This window comes from Aedes aegypti, chromosome 2 (genome assembly GCF_002204515.2).
Source record: "Aedes aegypti strain LVP_AGWG chromosome 2, AaegL5.0 Primary Assembly, whole genome shotgun sequence".
Lineage (NCBI taxonomy): Eukaryota > Metazoa > Arthropoda > Insecta > Diptera > Culicidae > Aedes > Aedes aegypti.
In genome coordinates, this window is record NC_035108.1 from 449,628,201 (window position 1) to 449,647,078 (window position 18,878).

Sequence of the window (18,878 nt, forward strand, 5' to 3'; positions counted from 1 at the left end):
GATAATACGAAACCCTACACTTTCGAACACACGTTTGATTAAATCTACCGCACATCCCCAGATGTTACACTAGTAAGAACAGAGAAGCTGCCTTTAGTCCCATCTGCCGAACATAGGTAATTTCAGCCAAGCAGAATCTTGTGATTAATTTACTGTTGAAACTTAATCTACTGTCGTTATACGCTTGAAAAACTTCCATATATAATCTTACAATACGTCCAAATAGTTAAAGTGTAGGGAAAGACATCTGGCCCAACGAAATTTCTGTAGGTCGTTTGTCATAAAACCACTGTGATGCCCAAAACTTTAAATTGAAAAAGCGGAGCCACGAAATTCAACAAGATTCAATTGAGCCAGAGTTGACTGCAGCAGCTTCATGAAACCACTGGAGTCTTCGTCTTATAGCGGAGTGTTCATCTGAATTCTTGTAGCAATAATCGCTGAAGTTAGCTCTGAACTAGTAGATGGCGTTCCCTCCACGTTCAAAATAGAATAATGAAGAAGAAGACTAGGTGGAATTTATTCCTATTGTAATATTTGACGTTTTTCAGAAGATCTGTCTTGTAATATCTGACGGAATATTGGGAAACGTGCAGGAAGTTTTGCAAGATGTTGCAAATCCTAAAAAGGCCTAGAGCAGGTTAGTGTGAATTTTTGAGCCCAAAATAACCTTCATGTTTAGGTTATTTTGGGCTCAAAAATTCACCATAACCTGCTCTTTCGGATTTCCCAAAAAAGTCGGATTCCCCAAAAAAAAGTCGGCAATGCACTGGAAAATATTCGAAGCTTTGTTTCGAAGTTTTTGAATAGAATATTTTATCATTAAATAAGATTTAACTAGCACATCCTGTAAGAATTCCTTTAAAAATTCCTTATGTAAGTTCACCAGGAATTCCTCACGGAATTTCATCAGGATTCCTTAAAAGGAGTCATCAGGAGTTTATCTAGGGATACCTTTGAAAGTTCTTCCAGGGATTATATCAGGAGAATTCCGGAACTCCCTTACAATTTCCTACACGAATTTCATCAGGAGTTCCTCTAGAAATCAGAAGTTATTCTAGGGATTTAAACACGAGTTCGTCCAGTCATTCCATCAGGGGCAGTTCTAAATATTATATCATGAATTTCACGGAGCGTTCTTACAGGGTTTTCATCAGAAGGAATTCCATCAAGAGTTCTTATGGGGGGGATTCCATCAGGAGTTCTCCTATGGATTTTATAAAGAGTTTCTCCAAAGATTCCATCTGGAGTTCCTTCAAGAATATATTTAATAATTCCTCCAAGGATTCCATCAGGTTTTCCTATAGGGATTCTATCAGAAGTACCTATAGGACTTCTATCAGAGTTATGGGGATTCTATCAAGAGTTCCTTCATAAATTTCCCCTTGAAATCCCCCAGAAATCAGATCTAGAGTCCTTCCCGAGATAGTATCAGGAGTTCCTCAAGGAGTTCCATCAGGATTTCTTCCAGGGATATCATATGGAGTTCTTCTAGGAATGCTATTAGGTATTTCACCAGTAATTCCTCCCGGTGATGCTGCAGGAATTTCTAGGAATTCTATCAAATTTCTTTATGGATTCATCGATAATTCCTTTGCAATTCAACCTGGTGTTCCTCCAGAAATTTAATCAATATTTTGTTCTTTGATTTAACTGCAAACTCGTGTAAGGATTCCTTTAGATTTTTTTTTCCCGAAAATTCACCTGAAATTCCTCACGGGATTCCATCAGGTTTTAAAAAGAAAAAGACAATTTACACCGTCTTCAGCACATACGCTGCACAGACTGAACGATCACTAACATTAGGCAACGGACAACACGAAACACCCCGTAGCCCAGCGATGAATTTTTCGTTTGACGTGGCACAATACGCCTAGACGACTGACGACGCTAACCGCAAGGCCACGAAGCCCACAGATCAGGATTCCATCAGGTTTTTCTCAAGAGCTCCTGGAATTCCTTTAAAGGATCTTCCAGGAATTCCATCAGGAGAAAAAAAAATAAAAATTTACATCAGATGTTATTGTAAGGATTCCCTTCAGAGATTCTACCAGGAGTTCCATCAATATTTCCTTCAAGAGTTCCATCAAGAGTTCCTACAGGGGTTCCATCAGTAGTTCCGACACGAATGCACTCGTAAAGTGTCGTAAATACACAATCAATCAATCAGTAGTTTCTCTATGATCAAGAGTTATTCTAGGGATTTAAACACAAGCTCGTCCAGAAATCAGGAGTACTTCTAAAGATTATATCATGAATTCCACGAAGGGTTCCATCAGAAGTTCTTTCAGAGTTTGCATCAGGAGTTCTTCTAGGGATTCCATCAAGAGTTCTTTAGGGATTCCACCTGTAATTCATACAGGGATTTCATCAGGAGTTTCTTCAGGGATTTCACTTGGAACTTCTCTAGGGATTCTATCAGAAGTTCCTCTAGCAATTCCATCAGAAGTTTCTCCAGGGGTTCCATTAGGAGTTCAAAGATTTCACTTGGAATTCCTCCAAGGGATTCTATCAGGAGTTCCTTCAGGGGCTTCACCTGGAAATTTTTCATGAGGAGTTTCTCTACAGATTCCATCAGGAGTTCTCCTAGGGATTTTTTTAGGAGTTTCTCCATGGATTCCATCAGAAGTTCCTATAGGGATTTTATCAGAAGTACCTTTGGGACCTCAATCAAATTTCTTCTGGGGATTTCATCAGGAGTTCCTTCATAAATTCCACTTAGATTTCCTCCAGAGATCAAATTTGGAGTTCTTTCAGAGATGATATCAGGAGCTAATCAAGGAATTCCATCAGGATTTCTTCTAGGGATATCATAAGAAGTTATTCTAGGAATGCTATCAGGAGCTCCATCAGGAATATTATCAGGAATCCCTCCAAGGATTTCTTCAGAAGTTTCTATGAGGATTCCATCAGGTTCCTACAGGGATTCCATCACGAGTTCCTATAGGAATTTTATCAGAAGTACCTATAGATTTTCCATCAAAGTTCTCCTGGTGATTTCATTAAGAGTTTCTCCTGGGATTCCATCAAGTGATCCTTCATAAATTCCACCTTGAATTCCTCCAAAGATCAGATCCAGTGTTCTTCCAGAGATGATATCAGGAGTTCCTCAAGGAATTCCATCAGGATTTCTTCTAGGGATATCATAAGGAGTTCCTTTATTGATGCTATCAGGAATCTTATCATGAATTCCTACAGGGATTTCATCAAAAGTTTCTATGGGGATTCCATTAGAAGTTCCACTAGATCTAGACATCCATTAGAAGTTCCATCAGAGATTCCATCCAGAGATTATGTCATGAGTTCCTCAAGAAAATGCATCAGCACTTCTTTTAAGGTTTTGTAAGGAGTTCATCCAGGGATTCCATAAATAGTTCTTCTAGGGATTGCGTCAGTAGTTCCTTCAGGGATTCCATCTGGAATTCCTCCAGGGATTCCATAAGGAGTACTTTCAGGGATTTCACTTGGAACTCCTCTAGGGATTCTATCAGGAGTTCCTCTAGGGATTCCTTCAAGAGTTCCATCAGAGGTTCCACCTGGAAATTCTTCAGGAATTTCCTCAGGAGTTCCTCCAATGATTCCATCAGGAGTTCCTTCAAGAATATCTTTAGGAATTCCTACAAGGATTCCATCACGAGTTCCTATAGGGATTCTATCAGAAGTACCTAAAGGGTTTCCATCAAAGTTCTCCTGGGAATTTCATCAAGAGTTTCTCCTGGGATTCTATCAAGAGTGCCTTCATAAATTCCACCTTGAATTCCTCCAAAGATCAGATCCAGTGTTCTTCCAGAGATGATATCAGGAGTTTCTCAAGGAATTCCATCAGAATTTTTTCTAGGGATATCATAAGGAGTTCCTCTAAGGATGCTATCAGGATTTCTATCATGAATTCCTACAGGGATTTCATCAGGAGTTTCTATGGGGATTCCATTAGGAGTTCCACTAGATCTAGACATTCCATTAGAAGTTCCTTCAGAGATTCCATCCAGAGACTATATCACGAGTTCCCCCAAGAAAATGCATCAGGATTTCTTTTAAGTATTTGATATGGAGTTTTTCCAGGGATTCTATCAAGAGTTCTTTTGGGGATATCATCTAAAGTTCTTCTAGGGATTCCATCAGGAGTTTCTTCAGGGATTTCACTTGGAACTTCTCTAGGGATTCTATCAGGAGTTCCTCTAGCGATTCCATCAGGAGTTCCATTAGAGGTTCCACCTGAAAATTCTCCAGGGATTCCATCGGGAATTCTTCTAGGGTTTTCATAAGAAGTTCCTCAAATAATTCCATCGATAGTTCCTTAAAGAATTCCTCTAAGGATTTCATCAGGAGTTCCTCCAGGGATACCATCAAGATTCCTTCGTATATTTCACCTTGAATTCCTCCAGAAATCAGATCTGGAGTTTCTTCAGAAATGATATCAGAAGTTCTTCAAGAAATTCCATCAGGATTTCTTCTAAGGATATCATAAGTAGTTTTTCTATAGATCTTATCAGGAATTTGTCCAGGAATTACATCAGGAGTTTTTCTAGAGATTACATCACGAATTCCTTCAGAGGTTCCACTAGGAGTTCTCCTAGGGATTTCAGAAGTTCCTATAAGAATTCTATCAGAAGTGACTATAGGGCTTCTATCAGAGTTCTCATTGAGATTCCATCTGGAGTTCCTCCAGAGATTCCATCAGAAGTTCTTCTAGGGAATACATCAAGAGTTCTTCTGGGGAAACCTTTGAAGAAATTGTCATAGCCATTTTTGGAGGCAGCCTTGGAAAAAAAACCTGAAGGATTACTGAAGAAATTACTTGAAGATTTTTTTGGAATGATCATTGAAGGAATCAGTGGAGGAAGTCCTGAATAATTTGCAGAGGATCTTTGAAGGAATCTCTGGAAGAATGCCAAAATGAATTCCTGAAGGAGTTTTCCCAGAGGAAATTCTGATAGAATCTGTGAATAAATTTATAGAGGAATTGATAAAGTTCCTGGTAAAATCCCAGGAAGAATTTCCGGTGAAATCCCTAATAAAACCCATGGATTCCTAAAAAAAAACTCCGAATTAGAATAACTAGAGAAAATCACTAAAAGATACTGGTTAAAATGTTTGGAGAAACTCTCATAGCAATTCCCATATCGATGACTGTTTAGATAGAGACCCCTCATCAGTAACCATTTCTCCTGGTACTTAAATTTCGAAAATTCTGCTCTTTCGTACTACGTTTATTGCCCAAAAATCCACTGTACTTGCCGAGATCATTCAAAACATGCGAATATTCAACGAAGTTTGCAAGTCGGCCAAACGGTTGCATCAACACAAATCGGTTTGACTAGCTTGGGGGCGGAGTCAACGTTAGACAAACGTCTGAACGTCTGTGGGCTGCATAAAAAAATCGAGAATTCTTAAGACATCGTTGAAGTTCATTGAAAATTTCTTTGGAAACTTCGTCTAGACATTCACCGCAATGAATCTATCTAAAACATTGGACAGAAATTGCTTCTGATATTTTTTTGGAATCATTGCAATGCATTGGAAGATCAATATTTTTTACGAATACAGTCGTCTCTCCCTTACTCGATATTGAAGGGACCATCGAGTTAGGGAGGTATCGAGTTACAGAACACAATAGCAGTGCAACTGCGTTCCAAGGGACCATCGAGTTAGCCATGAAAACCAATTTTTGCTATGGTTCTCTAACTCGATATCGAGATACGAAATATCGAGTAAGGGAGAGTTAACTGTAGAATGTTTTAGCTACGGCCTACGCTACCTATGTTTTCAGGCAGGTTTTAAAATCTCCAGATTTAGAATCCACAGTTAGAATCGAATTCAGTTAGCCTTCGAGCGCCGGGGTCTCTCAAGGGTCTCCGCACCTTGTAGGTTGAAGCGCCCATCTAGCGAATAGGGAGTCGTGGGTTTGATCCCCACCGGAGCACGTGGTTTCTTTTCGCAGTTTCAATTTCAATTTGTACATTTGACACGTGTTTCGTCGCGTACATGTAAACTTCAAAACGTTAAAACCTTATAACAGCAAATTTCCTCAGGCCGATATTGCCTACATGATCATTAATTAACTGTGCCAAACCTTAAAATTTTTGACTTGAAATGTCTCTGAGCTTCTGCGGTTATTGCCGAATTTTCCGTTTTTCGTAATATTTTTTATGTTAGAGGAAGCCTTAGTATTTCAGAATCCTGCAATCGAATCTGGTAGTCTGAATGACTCAGTGAACTTCTGTAATACCGCACAGTTATTGGTTTCTAGAAATAGCAAGAAGTTACAATCGGTATTTTATTTTTTAGGAAATACGTGACGAGTTCTCGACTACAGTTAGGAGATCTCGAAGGGCTCTTAAGACAACCCCGATTTTTCCATAACTCAGGAACTTCCATGAATTTCCGTATCGCTGCATTGAATTCGCAAGCTGTTTCCAAGGGATTGGTAGTGAATTGTTAGGACTTCCTTGGGATTATCATAGATTTCCCGGAGCGAGAAAATTTCCCAAGAGATATTTAGAAGTTAGGCTGGCTACACAGGGATACCTCACAGGAGAACCTCAGCATGTTCTCAAAGAAATGCCGATGGTTTCAAAGAGGTTTCCAGAAACTTTCGTGGGCTTCTGAAAAGCTTTATTAGATTCGCCAACCTTTAAAAATTTTCAAACAGTTCCACCAGGCTGTCCAGTGGTTAATAACTGGCTCTTCAGAATGATCAAGTGATTTTTAGCGAATTCTTTCAGTCAAAAAGACTGTGTGCTCTGTCTTTTTCTCATGCATCCGTTAATGGTCTCTGATGATAGCGTCTCTGTCTTGCTAAGGTGAACTTTCCTTTGAAATGCTAGCAAAATTCGTACTCCAGGGAGTTATCGTGGTGTAAAAGGGTTCTCTGGGAGGTTCCAAGACGTTTCCAATGGTCCCTACAAACATCCAAGAATTTCCAAAGAACCTCATCGGCTTCGTAGGAGTATTTTAAGGACTCACAAGCAGTTTTCAAAAGTACTCCAAATTTGCAAGAGGTTTTCAAGGGAGTTTCAGTGGTTCCCAGGTGCCTTACCCCTTGAGAATCACTGAAAATCTCTCTCATAGTCCTTGCAAATCTTTTGGAACTTCTTGAAAACCCCAGAAAACCCGCTCGCCGAAAACACCTCAGATATCCATGCGCTTGAAAGTCTGTTCAAAACGTGGTGATAGCAATTTCGACTGGACTTTGAATGCTATTAGTAGTCAAAAAACGATGTTTTTTACGTTTTCGACGTTTCGGCCGATGAGTTTTGGCCTTTTTCGAAGGATGTAAGGTCTATAACGAGAGGATAGACCTTAATCCCCTTGAAAAAGGCCAAGACACATAGGCCGAAACGTCGGGAACGTAAAAACGTAGTTTTTGACTACCAAAAGAGAAAGCCATGCGAATGTAGCATCTGTTTAAACCCTCTTAGGAAATCCGGAAAACCCTCTGGAATGCCAGAATATCTTTTCGGAGTTCCTGACAAACTTTTCGATGAAATTTTCTAGCTAGAGTATGTTCAGTAGGTCCGCATTTTTTGGGAATAATAATTCTTCAGTCATTCAATCACTAGGTTCTTGTTGCGGTGAAAAGAACAAATTACAAAAATCCCACATCAAACCAGCAGAACTTCTTTCTTCCAACCATTCCAACCGAACCGTGAAACTTTTAATCTTATATGTTCCCATCAATGATTTCTATTCCTTCTCTCTAAGATGAGTGCCTTATATTGTATTGGAAAAAAATGAATAAAACAACAAAAACTAAAGATTAAAACCAATTTGGTGGTGTACCGTAGGAAAATGGCATACCCCTTAAACAATCGAAATAAAAATCCAGTTGATGTATACATTACCAATCAGAATCATCACTAGAGAGGGATCGATTTGGCGTAGATATAGGCGTGACAGCATCACAATTGTACATCATCTAAACAAAATCACACCGTATCGCATCACCATCGTAGATTTATTTCCATTTGTACATAAACTCTTCGTTCTTTCCTTTTTAGTTAGCAAGCTAGATTTAGATTCGAAAATAACGGAACAAGTGCTCATTTTAAATTATAGCTCCTCGATAATCTCTTATGTATATTCTACACCTATCCACTATTTCACAACTTCAGTTAGGAGATTTAGGTTAGACACACTGTCGGGTTCTACTGCTCTTAAAAGGTAGCACCATTAGACGGAGGAAAAGTCAAAAACTTGTATCTAATACAGTAAAACTAGTAAGCTTAAACAATTCATTTGCGCTAGGCAACCATCCAAATAGGACTTTTGTTAGTTAGGGAGTGCTTTTGTCACTTATTTACCTTCCTGGCAAGGCACTGCGACGCGTTTACCGTAGATCTACGATCCGTTATCCAAATTACTAGAGGAAATAGAGAGTGACACAGTTTTACCACATAACTTCAATAGAGGCAAACGTTCAGTGATAACACGAATGCAAAATTACAATACCGTAGCGTGAGAGTAAAATGTTTCAAATCTTGCAGCGTTAATGCATTACTTTGTTATCTACGGAAGTAAACCAAGGTCAAGGTCCCACTTATTTATTACACATCTCTTATTAGAGGAATCTAGTTCTATTCCGAAGCCACTCATTAATCACTTGCATCGATATCAGAATGAAAAGTATCCTCATCCTTCACGCTTTCATAATGGAAAGTACACTCACCTGGGAGGGTGTCCTATTGTTCGAAAATTTCGAATGTGATCCGTTCGGTCTGCGATAGAATTTCGCGTAGGTAACTTTGCTCTTTTTTGGCCCTTCATACAGTCATTTGGCCTTCAATTTGTAAAATCCAGTGTAATAACGGTAAAGAAGCATAAAAAGCAATCTTTCACCGGATTTGAGTGAATCACATTTTAAATTTTCGACACCTAAGACACAACCCAAATACACACAAACAAACAAACAAAAAGAAGATGGGAAGTCACCAATCGACGCGTATGCATTGATAACAAACACGAAATATAATTATCTGTGAGTAAAAGTGAGAAAACATATAGGAAGAATAAAAAAGAACACAAGCGCCCAACTCTTTTTAGTGAGCGAATCCGTGTGGAATAAATGTATTGGATAAATAATAACCGCGCCACGAAGTAACCGAACTGATAGTAGAAGATATGAGAAATCCTGGAAAATCTCGCGCGTTTCGATTTGTTGCTGCAGGGGAAGTGGTGGTAAAAGGAACAGCTTGCTATCACTTGCAAACAGCTTGTTCCACGATCATTATTTGACGAGGTTCCATACCATTCGTCACTTATCCTTAACAGCCTAGTTATATTAGAACCTGAGATCTGTATCAAATCATTCAGCAAAAAGCATTTTCACTATTTCACCTGACGTGCCATGCAAGTTTTAAAATTTTTATTTTGGATACGTTTTTTGTCAGATGATTATTTTACTACCGTCAACTGTTCGTTAAATTCGAAAACTAAAATCCTTAAGGTGTTCATTTCACCACCACTTCCTCTATTATTTCTAGTTTATGTCTTTGAAACATCACGCGGGCTTCGATAAGTGATAACACCTATCATGGAGCATTGTCTCGTGCGCCGCTTCCAGCAACAGGTCGTTATCGATCCGAAAAGGTGTTGTAGATATCGGTGCTTCCGAGCGCATTTGGTTTCCTGAAGTGACTACGGTAGTTGTGTGAAGATGCTCGACGAGAAAAGGTGCTACTAGAAGATTCACTTTCTACACATGGTACCGTCTAGTGCAGTAGCAGATTTGGAAATTCTACGGTTTTACGCTCGTTATTCGTTGTTGCAAACTCTGAAAGCGTGAATCAAGTGAAGCGTGTCAAACCTTACGACGACGACCGACGAGACGGTTCGGAACTGTTTGTGTTGAAACAAGCAATTAGAACTCGATCTTCGCCAGGTCGGAAGCGCTGGCCTTGCTAAGACGAAGACGACGTCCACTTCTACGTCACAGCGCACCACGTGCTTCGAGTGCTGGGAATCGCGCGGGCAAACAGTAGTGGTCAGCCAGCGCCTACTGCATTTTCGTTTCTCCAGGTAAGCAGCCAAGAAGTCCGAAGTTCGTAAAAGTGTGCAATGTTCTCTCTTGACTTTGACGGTGCTCTAGTGAGTGATTGTTTCAACAAGCTTTTTGTTTACACTAACCATACCTCAATAGTAACTTTATCAGTGTGAATTTTTTACAGAACAAGCACACTAGGCTTTAATTACTCGGTGAGTAACAGTTTATTGGTTGATGGATAAGAAAGAAAGTACAATTGTTGCGATGCGTCAGAACTCTTATCTATACGAAGCAAATAGATTCCACAAAGGTTACCACGAAACTGATTAATGAGAATAGGACGTCTGTGCCAGTGATAGATGTACAGTAATTTCTCGATTATATCACGGACCCAAAAAAAATTGGCGTGATATACCGAAGCGTGATATAATGAAAATGTACTTTTCAGCCATATAATTTTCATCAAAGTTTGAGCTATGTATTGCACAAATAGAGCTAATGAAATGATTAGCACGCAAGGCATGGGCCAAAGGAATATATGTTGATTGTTTGGGATTGTTTTTCAATGTAAAATATATGAACTTCATATAATTATTGAGGCGTGATAAAATCGAACAGAAAACCGTGCTAAAATCGAGAGTGAAATAATAAAGCGTTATTAAAACGAGCAGTGATAAAATCGAGAAATTACTGTAATTGTAACAAGCAGAAAAAAAAGAAGAGAATATCGAGATAGGGAGAGATCGAGACACAGAACAAATTTTTAATGAATACTAGATTGAAAATCACTCCGTTACCAGGAAAATTGAAAACAAATTGACGTCATTTCGTCGACGCAAATTGTTTTGAACCCCTAAAATCTAGTCTAGTAACCGTTGACAATCGATATATCGACATACGGAGAGAAAATCTAGAATCAAAATCACATCGAGATAGGGAGATATCGAGATAAAGAGAATGAAAATGTATGCAGAATGAAAAGACTGGAAAAATCATCGACATAGGGAGATATGTCGAGATGTAGAACATCGAGATGGGGAGAGTCGATTGTATATAAACACGTAATTTGGAAGTTTTTCTTTTCAACTACACGTGAAAATAATCTCAAAATGATTAAATCATTAAATCTTTCAAGAAAGAACTACCTCCATTATTTAAACATGTTCCGCGAATAGAGGTTTTGCTAACTCATGTTCTTATAATAGTGGTTTACATTGATTTCCCGTAAGACTACTATTTTTTTTTACTAACTGCCAAGATTTTTCTTTACACATTCATTTTATTTTGAAATGGGCGCACAACCACTATCATTGGACACCCATTATCTCTGGATCAGCCACCCTGTTAGAAAATATTCAATTAAATTTGTGTCATACGTCTTATACAAGGAACCCAGGAATATCTGTATAAATCATTTAAGAATCGCTTTTCTTATAAAAGTGTGACGTAATTTATGGACGGTCCCCGCTGCTCGACAGTAGGTCGAGTAGAGTTATTCGGCATTGAACATCTGGTGAATGTTTCGAATGACATCTTGTGACTAACACTATGGCATCCAAAGATAAGTTATCAACAGTACCTTCAATATCGAAGAAAGCCTCTCAAGTTGGATTGCGTTTGTGATATTTTTTCCGCTTCGTAGATTGAGATTTTATTGCAGCCGTAGTGTGAATTGGGGTTGAAGAGTAAACAACTATGAAGTTGGGTAAGGTTGATAAGATTTTCTGCTCATTTCGGAACAAAGAGATACATAAATTAAAATTCTTAATGCTTCTCTGTTAATTACGTATAAACTTTAACAAAAAAAACCTTCATAAATTGAAAAATTATAGATCAATAAAATATAGTAACCTTAAACAATGCAGCAAGTTTTTGAGAAGTCAAAAAATTGTCTTCGTCATGTTTAACCACGTTTACATTTATACTGATGATGATGTTCGATGTCATGCATGCATGGGCATAGCCAGAGGGGGCAATGTATGATACAACAATTTTTCTACGGTGTGTTTGAATTCTTCAAGGATTGTCTCCAGAACTTGTATTTATACAATAATTATGTTGTGATAGAATATAAAACTTATAGAGTCTACCAAACAATCAGGCTTTTTCATAACATCTTGCTAGAATTTTTTCGAAGATTTTATCAACAGGCCGCAATGGAGATTTGCACAGCTGAGTTGTCGACAAACGAATTTCATAAGATTTTGAGTATCAGTACATCGTGCTTCGTTACTTAGCAACCTGAAAAGCACATGGGCAAACACTATGATCGATTAATTGAATTGCTAGCTTTTCCCATAGTAATTCCCATATAAACTTCAAGGGGCTTGTGCAGTCTCAGTTTTTATCCAAATGAGCTCAAATTTTGAGAGGACACTCAGGATTTGATCTAGAATCGAATGAGCGGTGTGGAGCAAAAACGATTCTTTGAACCACTCTAATAGGCAGTGTATAAAGATCGTTTCGGCGCGAAATTTGAGAATGAAATTGTGAGGGCCCCTGATAAACAAAAAACCTGGCTACGCCCATGCTCATTGCCCCCCTAAAAGTCTATGTTGGTTGTAAACGTGGTTCATAAGCAAATATTTGAAAAACTGAAACAAAAAATATGACCCGATTTTGTCAGCCCAAAGTTCATCGAGGGGCTGAAAAAATCGGATACCTACTGTATTGTGAGGACGAAAATCTGAAATCCTCGGATTCTACTCGACAATATTGAACCTCTTTCTAAAATAGGCTTCATAAAATATTTGATCAATCAGCCAAGGTAAATTCAAAGAATGCGCTTATATCCTTCGCATCCTTAGGATTCATCACCGTAAATTCTTAGGACACCTCCAGAAGTTCGCTCTCCGAGATGCAAAAATATTCAGGACCTGGCAGTTCAAATCCTTTTTTTCGAATTCAATACAAATGAAATACATTAAATTTTATTCGAAATAATATCATTCAAAAACTTGATTTTTCAAGTGAAACACTATATAGAAACCATATAATTGTCATAATCTTAAATTAGAAAAGAACAGATAGGGCATCTGTGCTAGTGATACACGCTAAGATCAGATTACCCATAAATGGGTATTGAAATCACCCAAATATGGGTTTTTATCACATTACCCATAATATGGGTAAATATACTAATAAATAAAAACAGTATATTTACCCATATTATGGGTAAACCGTTCATACCCATATATAAGTGAAAATTTTTGGAGTTAGCAATTTTCGTAGAGCTTAACTTGTAGGGTTATACCTACATTATTTATTTTGTTTAAAATTTGTATTTAAACAAAATACATCCAGAGGAAATAAGTAAGCTTAATTTTATATGATTTGTGTTTATCACGTATATGTAATTTTATTGCTTTCAGCCACAATGTTGCCTCATATCCTTCTTCTAGAAAAAAAAAATACTGATGCAAACGCCACGTAACGCAAAATAATAAATCAATCGACAAACGATGCGGTAAGTACTATAAGTACAGAATAGTCTGAATAGTGGTTGAAAATGTGATCTAATTTTAATTCCACAGAGTATTATCCCTCTAGAAAGTAAGTGGAGAGGATGAGTAAATGTCCATCGCTGTTTCATCAGTTCCAGCCTTGGGTTCAAAATCAAATTTCCCCAATACATTTCTTGTCTAAGTTCTTATGACTCGATTGTGTTTGCTAATCATAAAATTCTTCTTACAAATACACATTTATGATTCAAATCTTGGATTTTTAATTTTTTTAATTTTAGAAGTTAAAATATGTATCAGAATGCGTTATTCGAAAGCTTTTCTACCCAATTTCTCGTAAAAAAATTCTTAAAATGATAAAATCATTGAATGTTTGGAAATGGAACTTCCCAAGTAACATTAATAGCTGAATTACAGTTTATTCAGCTGAAGTACGCTTACCTCCTCTAGCGGCAGTTTTTTAACCACAAAAAATATATTTTTGTTATAATTTTGCACCATTGTTTAACGAGATCTCAAAAAATCTTATTCTTTTAATCTGTGTTAATGTTAATCATTAGTTACTTGGTTTTAAAGGTATTCCGAATTTTCTTGGGGGACTGACATACTCATTTGGCCGCCATTTTGTTTTAAGTAAATTTATCAAAAAAATGTGTTCTAAACAATGACAGTTAGTAAGAAGTTTCTCTAAAAAATCATAACTGTCGGTTGAAGTTTTGCCAAAAAAGTAAATAAAAACTGAAAATGGTGTGTTTTATTTTAATTTGTCAAGGACTTTAACTGCCAGAGCAGAAAACAGTACATGAAAGCTCATAACTCAAAAACGGTTGCACCAATTCGCTTCATAACTTCACAACAGGCTCACATGAAACTAATGGTTTGAAAAGCTTGTAATTGAACATGATAAAATTTCTGTAGCCAAAGATATTTACGTTGGTTAGGGCTACGAGTCGGTTCCTCAGAGAATTTGTGAATTTCTATTGAACCAGATGACCAATTCTCAAAACTACATACAAATTCTTAAAATAGAAGAGAACAGGCAAAAATATACGAAAATTGAATTTTTATTCATTGTAGGTCACGCCATTTTAGTTTGGTACATTCTTATGAATGTTTAGTGTACTCTGAAAATTTGAACTTGTGCTAAGCCAAGTCATCATGTGTCGTGATGTCGTGATCTAGGGTGATGATCTGGGTTTGTCTTCTTGAACCTTGGAGTACAGGAATACAGATTTTTAGATGTGACCAGTGCTAATCCGCTGTGCTAAATGCATGTTCACCTACGATCACATAACTATGATCTATTATGTTTAAAGTTCAACGCCTATTAAAGATTATACAAGTAATCCTTGGAATTAAGGACTTCAATACATGTAACCAGTGACCTTGTATGTGCTATCGATATTCGAAATCAACAGCTGTCCAAAAGCGTATTTGATCCTTCATATCTACACGCATAACCAGATTAACAAACGTAACCAGTCATCTCTTGACGATGAATCAACAAGGCTCACACTTATATCGGCTAATACAATTCTGGTAAACCAAGTTTGAAATTTTCCAGTTATCATTGAATTTTTTTTTGTAAAGTTCCTTAAATCTACAAGCGTTTTTGAGTGGAGGCCTGCACGCATAATCAAAGATCTTTCGAAGATTTATGAATAAGGTTTATACTCAAGTAGACTCAAACAATCATATTCTATCAAGTTCTAGGTCTTCAGATCAACAAGCGTAACTAGTAATCTCTTGACGGCCAATGAACAAGGTTTAAACTTATGTAGGTTTATACATTTGTGGTGAACCATGTTCAACATTTAAAGTCCTTTAGAGCTACAAACGTAACTTGTAATGTGTCTGATATTAATGAATAAGATTCACAGCCAAACAGGGTTAATGCAAAAACTTCTTTGAGTGTTGACCTTCGTAACTACAGACGTAGCGAACATGGTTTGATGAGCCTACACGGGTACAAATCTTATTCAAAAATCAACAAAAAAATCACTGGTTACGCTTGTAGATCTAGATGCTTATACTCGAAGAAGTTCCAGTATAACCTTAAACGATCGTTGAACTTAAAACTGGACGGGACATGTGTTTATGAACCTACACTCCCGTGCAAAAGTTTGGGTTCACCCCCTCAAAAACATACAAAAGTGTTCTGTCCGTATCTCTGTGATTACACGTCCAATTTAAACTCTTCAAGCCGCATTCGAAAATCAAAGAGTTATTCTTACTTCGTATGTATTTTTCCAAAAACATTTTTTCAATTTTGTATACTAAATTTGTACTTAAAGTTGTGACATTTTTCAAAAAACACACTTAAAAATCATATCTAATTTCCTCAGTATTGGGTCGACCAAAATTTTAAATCAAAGTGTCATTAGAATCGTTATCTTATATTCCTTGAAGAGACCCCACAAAATTTTGGCGGAAAAATCTGGAAAGTATTCAAAATCAATGAAACAGTCAGTCAAGTCATCGTGCAAAAGTTTGGGTTCACCCCTCAGTATGATGCAAATCGTGCAAAAGTTTGGGTTCACCTGAGCCACACGCACATCATTTTTGTCAATATCTCTGCCATTTTTCAACCGATTTTAATAGTTTAAAGCATTTTTGAGCGCAAATAATGGCGCGTACATGATTGGTTTGAGATTTCACAAATTTATGTAAGTTTAGGTGAACCCAAACTTTTGCACGGTGACTTGACTAACTGTTTCATTTATTTTGAATACTTTTCCGATTTTTCCGCAAAAATTTCATGAGTGCTCTTCAAAGAATATAAGATTATGATTCTAAAGACACCTTGTTTTAAAATTTTGGTCGACCAATGCTGAAGAAATTAGTAATGTTTTTTCAGTGTGTTTTTTGAAAAATGTTACAACTTTAAGTACAAATTTAGCGTTAGCGTTAGCGTAGTTACGGTATATTTCGTAGATTGGATACTAGCAACATTCATGTTTCTTTTTAATAATCTCATCCTGACTACTTTCAAGAACAAGGCAGGGGAGTATACCTTGTTCAAATCATAAACAAGAAAACTAAAAGCATGAATATCGCTATTCCCGGCCACGCCCATCTTTACCGTAACTTGGGATAGGGGAAGGAAATGTTGATGTAGCACTTACTTAATGAGAGGCCACCGACTCAGCGACACCCTCATAAGTGCTACGGAGTTGGAGGTTGGGGAAGGTATATTGTCAGGATTCGCCTAGAAAGCTGGCGATAGACCATAAATATTTATTGTTTAAGCGTTTTCAAATTAATCTTTTGAATGCCGGCAATCAAAAGAGAAAACATTAGCTTATTTATAGTATAAATAGTATTTTGCTAAATGCTTGTCGATTGTGATTGTGCAGTAATATTTTTGCTCAATAACCAGTAAAAAGCAAAACCGATCCCTCCAGGGTCATCGGATTGTATAAAATAACGATACGCGTAAAAAAAAAAAAACAAAAAAAAATCTCCGGCGACAAAAACACGCGCGAAACTGTGAGCAAAATCTATCGGACGACGCAAAACCGAACTGTCCTGCTTGGGCTTCACGAAGCACTACCCAGCAAGACGCTCCAAAACAGGAAACAAAAAAAAAAATCTCCGGCGACGAAAACACGCGCGAAACTGTGAGCCAAATCTGTCGGACGACGCAAAACCGAACTCTCCGACTAGCGTTATCGATAAAGGTCAGAAAGTAACGGCCGCTTGCTTGCAACGAAACCAGACCTCCGGGTAATCTTGTTTGATTGCGCACCGTCTTCCAACTCCAACGACTTGATCTTGAGCACATACGGCTCGATTGGACATCATTCTTCAATAACTTCAAATTTTTCACGGTGAAAATATCTTTCTCCGCCAAACAACGCTGTTTCTATAGAAACTGTTCTGGGCCGATAACCTGATAAAGTATGTCTTACTCAGATGAGGTTCGGGCAACTAATGAACAATCTTCATTCGAATAATTCAATGATTACTTAGATTCTAACAAGTACGAACCATTTATACAGTCGACTCTCAACTTTAAGTACAAATTTAGTATACAAAGTTCAAAGAATGTTTTTGGAAAAATACATACGAAGTAAGAATAACTCTTTGCCTTTCGAATGCGGCTTAAAGAGTTTGAATTGGACGTGTAATCACAGAGATATGGACTGAACACTTTTGCATGTTTTTTAGGGGGTGAACTCAAACTTATGCACGGGAGTGTATTTGTGTATAAAATGTTGTTCATAAATCACTAACTGTGCTTGTAGATTTGAGAAACTACTCGCAGGTTGTTTGGACCACTTGAATAGTCGTTGAACTCAAAACACGGTACAGCATATTTAAATCAGTTTGTATGGATATTATCCTAGTTTGCAAGATTCATTTTTCACCTCAACACGTAAGATTGTATCGCTGCCAAGCGGTCTGAAGCGAAAAAATGCTAACAAACTTGCATCTTGTCATCTTTATTCACAGAAGAGAAATCGATCATGCAACTTACGCCCTCATTCAAGCACATGCTTGTTATGATCTATACTGGTGTTCTTAGGTAAACCAAATTATTCGTTGAACTCAAGTTCTGGTAGCGTGTAGTTATATAAGCCCGAATAGGTTTCAACCTTGCTCCTAATCCCTCGTTAGAGGAGGCCCTTGTGCCTCTGAAGAGGGAGACAGGGAGGATAGGCTTGACCATTAATTCTAGCAAAACAAAGTACATGGTTATAGGTAGAGATAATGGTTGCTTCAGATAGAATTGGAACAAAAACAATTGCCTGTGCTTCAGTCATTTATTATTGAATTCAAGATCTTTCTTTTATACAAATGTAACGTTTTCTTCATACTTTTAAGAAAAAAAATACGGATAAAAATATTCGTCACGGCTTCGAAGGCATTCTCGATTTTTCCTGTAACACGGCACATTAGGCGGCGCACACCTTCTTCGTCCATCGTTTTAGCTATCTTATTCCACCAGGTCTTCATCTGATTGATGTCTTTGACAACATTTCCCTTTGACTTGTGTCTTCTCTTCATGATTGCACAGTATTTCTCAATAGGGCGGAACTGGGGGCAGTTGGGTGGGTTAAGGTTTTTCGGAACAAACTGGACCCCTTTCTCTGCATACTATTCTTGAACGACTTTGCTTTAATGACAGCTTGCCCAATCTGGCCAAAACATTACGGGATGGTCGTGGAATCGAATGAACGGCTAAATTCGTTTTGTCACCAAAAAAAGGGCCTTCCTTAGCCGAGTGGTTAGAGTCCGCGGCTACAAAGCAAAGCCATGCTGAAGGTGTCTGGGTTCGAATCCCGGTTGGTCCAGGATCTTTTCGTAAAGAAAATTTCCTTGACTTCCCTGGGCATAGTGTATCATCGTACCTGCCACACGATATACGAATGCGAAAATGGCAACTTTGGCAAAGAAAGCTCTCAGTTAATAACTGTGGAAGTGCTCATAAG

At 37.7% G+C, this 18,878-nt stretch overlaps 1 protein-coding gene across 2 annotated transcripts in view; it reads left to right on the forward strand.

The window, feature by feature from the left end:
• The first annotated feature begins 9,533 nt into the window (after window positions 1-9,533).
• Window positions 9,534-18,878, forward strand: part of LOC5575525 (beta-1,4-glucuronyltransferase 1) — a 29,395-nt gene continuing 20,050 nt past the window's right edge. Inside the window, exon 1 of one of the 2 annotated variants that reach the window (XM_021848023.1) lies at window positions 9,534-10,017. The gene's annotated coding sequence lies outside the window, so the exon portion shown is untranslated. The remainder of the gene's footprint in view (window positions 10,018-18,878) is intronic. The other variant, XM_021848022.1, reaches the window with a different exon arrangement.